The sequence below is a fragment of the Hordeum vulgare genome, chromosome 7H (genome assembly GCF_904849725.1).
Source record: "Hordeum vulgare subsp. vulgare chromosome 7H, MorexV3_pseudomolecules_assembly, whole genome shotgun sequence".
NCBI classification, from domain to species: Eukaryota; Viridiplantae; Streptophyta; class Magnoliopsida; order Poales; family Poaceae; genus Hordeum; species Hordeum vulgare.
This window is the reverse complement of record NC_058524.1, coordinates 617,954,859-617,958,765: the sequence shown is the minus strand read 5'-3', so window position 1 is coordinate 617,958,765 and position 3,907 is coordinate 617,954,859.

The following is a 3,907-nucleotide window of genomic DNA, read 5'->3' as shown; positions in this document are numbered from 1 at the left end:
GCTCTGCCCTACCCAGATGTCAACCTCCCCCATGGTTGGCATCTGGACCCCGATCGCATCTCTATCCCACCAGTGCCGCGGTCTGCGCGCGCACGCGGAGGAGGTCCGTCGACGGCACGAGCTCCTCACTCCAGAGCAGCGGCGCGTTCCGACGTGCGCGGCTGAATCCCCTGAATGGGAGGTTTGGTTCGCCGTCGAGCACAAGCGGGAGCGCATCCACGGCGCCAAGTTCGATACGGCCATCCCTCCGCCGCCCCCTCAAGTGAAGCCAGAGGAGCAGGAGGAGGAGGCCGCCTACCAGGCGGCCCTCGAGGAGGCAACGGCCTACGCCATCGAGGAGAGCAGGCACGAGGAGGATACGCGCTGGGTAGGTCTCTAAAAGGCCCTCGCGCTATCCGCGGCGGGCGACTGCGTCGTGCCCCCTCCTCCGTCTCCGCCGGCCGCTGAGGCCGAGGCGCGCCAGCCACACACCTACCAGTGGACCGGCTAGCTCCTCGAGTGGGTGTCCGCGGCTCCCGTCTGGTATGGGTGCAGGGAGGAGGAGGAGCAAGAGTACCTCCTGCACCATAAGTCGCTGGCACCGGCAAGGGAGGAGGCTGAGGCGGCGGAGCAAATGAAGCTCGAGCACAGGTGGACGGAATAGGAGGAGGCGGAGCGTCGGGAGCGGGAGGAGGAGGAGCGATCCCATCAGCCTGCGTCGCCGAGGCTGCCGGGCAAGGACGATGCCTAGCCGTGGGAGGCAGCGTTCCCTTGGGCTAGGCCGGCCCCGGAGCTCATCGACCTCATCTTCTCCAACGACGACAACGAAGACGATGCGTAGGGCGGCCGAGGGCGTTCGCGTTTTTTTATGCTTAATTATGTTTTACGTGGACTTGGCCGGCTTTGACCGGCTTTTAATATTTAATTATGTTTATCGTTGTTTGTGTCTGAGCCTGCGTTGAACAAACTGACGGACACCAACGTCCGCTCGACCAACCCGAACGAATAAATAACGAACAAACCACGCGACCCGTCGCTGCTGAAGTTGCTCTTAAGCCCCCCTAGCTAATATATTCAAGTATATGCCATTATCTATCTTAGGGTGGGTGTGCAATGGATAGTCGGTGGTGCGGACAAGTGAGGTCATTGTTACTCGTCGCCATGGGCCCCATGGCCGCACAATCATTTTACCATCATCAAGCACCTTCCCCACGCCCTCGTGAGCGGCGGCCCGCGCGTGCGTGTGCAGGAACGGGCGGTGCGGTGGTCACGCTCTCCGTTGGGCTCGACGGTGGGTCGGTGGCCCGCCGGTGTGGAACTGGAACTGGAACTGGAACGAACCAACAACCGCGGTCGCCGGCGGCCGGCGGCCGGCCTGATGAATGGACTGGGTGGAGCACTTTGCCTGCTCCGGTGTTCACTACTAGGTCAGTCAGTCAGTCTTGTCTTGGTAGGAGAAGGGTTGTCAGTGGTCCGTACGGCAGGAAAAATCAATTGATTTCAGTGCTATTCTGAGGTCAGGTGGCCCATCTTGGTTTTCAGACGCGACCCGAGCCCCCACGCATACGCACCGGCCCGAGCGGAGTACGTGCTGCTTCATCGGCGGACGGAACGGTCCGTCGCGTTGCGTTGCCCCACGGTTACCGACGCCTCGATCAGAAGGATGCACGCGTTTTAAGACCGACCATCGTGTGGCTCTTTTGGAGTATGCAGCGTACTGCACCGGAGCACGTAGCATGTCTGCCCAACATGCGTGCGTCAACCAGGGAAGCACCAGCGGTAGCGGTGGTACATACAAACAAGTTGATGCTAAAATAAAACTAATTTTAGATTTTTTATATCTACTCCCTCTGTTCTAAAATAAGTGATTCAAAAGTGACTCTACTTTGTAATAAAGTTAGTACAAAATTGAGACATTTTTGAGTCACTTATTTTGAAACGATGTGAGTATTATCAACAGTAAACACCCCGTTAACAATCCTAACATTCATTCTTCATTTAACACTAGACTATTACTATAATAACATGATTTTTCTTTTTTTTTTGTTAGAGGATCCGGTTCCATCATTTTGACATTCTTGCAATTACATTTTGTAAACACGTGCGTAAGAGCGTTTTGGCTCACGAAAGCATTGCTTCCAGATGAACAGTATCGTAAAAAATGATGTCAATTTTTTTTTTTAAATTCTGATTTTTTGTGGATGTTCATGTTAGTGTCGCAAACTTGCTTGACAATTATCATGCGAAACGAGCAGTAGTGTCTCGTCGGTGGAAAAAAAACAAATTTAGGTGACACTTTAAGGTAATATTTTGTGTTTTTTTTTGCATGGGATGAAATGTTTAACCTTTTTGCCTAAATCTTTGCAGCTGACATTTAGATGTGACTAGAAATACATGAACATTTTGTTGGGATTTTTTTGACATTTGAAAAGTTATTTTTCGCGTGCAGGTAATATTATGATCATTTTACAAATAAATTACATTTGGAATACACTTAGTTACATCCATACCTATTCACTACGTAAAATTTGATATAAAAAAAATGTAGGTAATGAAACAAGAAAAAATATATTTTATGTGTATTTTACTCTGTGTTATTACATTTGTAATATTATATAACGCAAAATATTTTTTACGGCGACCATATACTTTCTTACCGTATATTTTTATGTAGTAAATAAGACAAAATTTATGAAACATAAATTTATGATCGATTAATGTTAAAATACTGGGATAAAGAATAACTATTTTTTACCAAGGATGACCAATTGTCAATGGGTCTGATTAGCTCTTATATTCTTGTCTCTTGTATAAAGAAAAGTGAGAGGAACCATGTTAAAATGGCTCAAAGCGAGTAGTATTAGGTCTAGCTAGCGATGAACGCTTGAAACATACATTTCCATTTAGTGAAACCAAACTCGGCACATGTCAGCTCACATCGTGGCTTTGGCGTTGCGTGCTGGCGCAGTGTTGGTATAAGAGTAGTAATATAAATAGTAATATATTCCCTCCGTCTCAAAATTCTTGTCTTATAGTATTTGTTTAAATATGAATGCATCTACCCAAGTTTTAGTATTTAGATACATCCATTTCAAGACAAAGCTAAGACAAGAATTTTGGGACGGAGGGAGTAGATGTTAACAAAGCAAAAATAATAATGTGACAGCTAATTAATAAGGAGAGAGATAAATTAAGTAACATAGATAGTTACTCATATTATGAGTAACATAATATATACCAAGACAAGATGAATCTATAACGTAATAAATGAAAACATCTATGTTACCACCTGTATGGTATTACCCATTATGGAGATAATAATTTAGGCTAGTAACATATATATACATGTCATTATTCTATGTTATCGAAAAAGACTTTCGCCCCGCTTTAAATATAAAACACTGACCATACAAGCATAGTGATACAAACACACGCCAACACGGCACACAACATACCCAAGGCAAGATACAAAAGTGCCGAGCAACGCCACACCACCCCAACGACTACCAAACAACATGAATCGCTTGGAGACAACGGGGACCTCCGTCACGAGCAATCCCTAGAGGAGTGGCGAGGCGGATATCGACGGAGCAAGGACTCTAAGACGGTGCCTCCAGAAAGGCATGACCATGTGTGGCCGCCACCTTCCAATCCCGAAGATCAAATTTTCATCAGAGTATCATGAAGGAGTGGGAACACCACGACAGAGCCTTCATGAAGGATACGGCGTCCACGGACGTCGCCATCGTCAGTTCATGAGCAAGTGGTGTACCTCGGTGTTCACACCCCCTCCGACGCACCCTAGCTCCATCAGCCACCCGTAGCTAAACCACTCGCATGTCCATGACTGCGCAACCGCACCCGAGGTGCAAGCTCCGCCGACGAACGTCGCGTCTCCCACCACCAGGGTCGCCGTCCTGCATCCAGC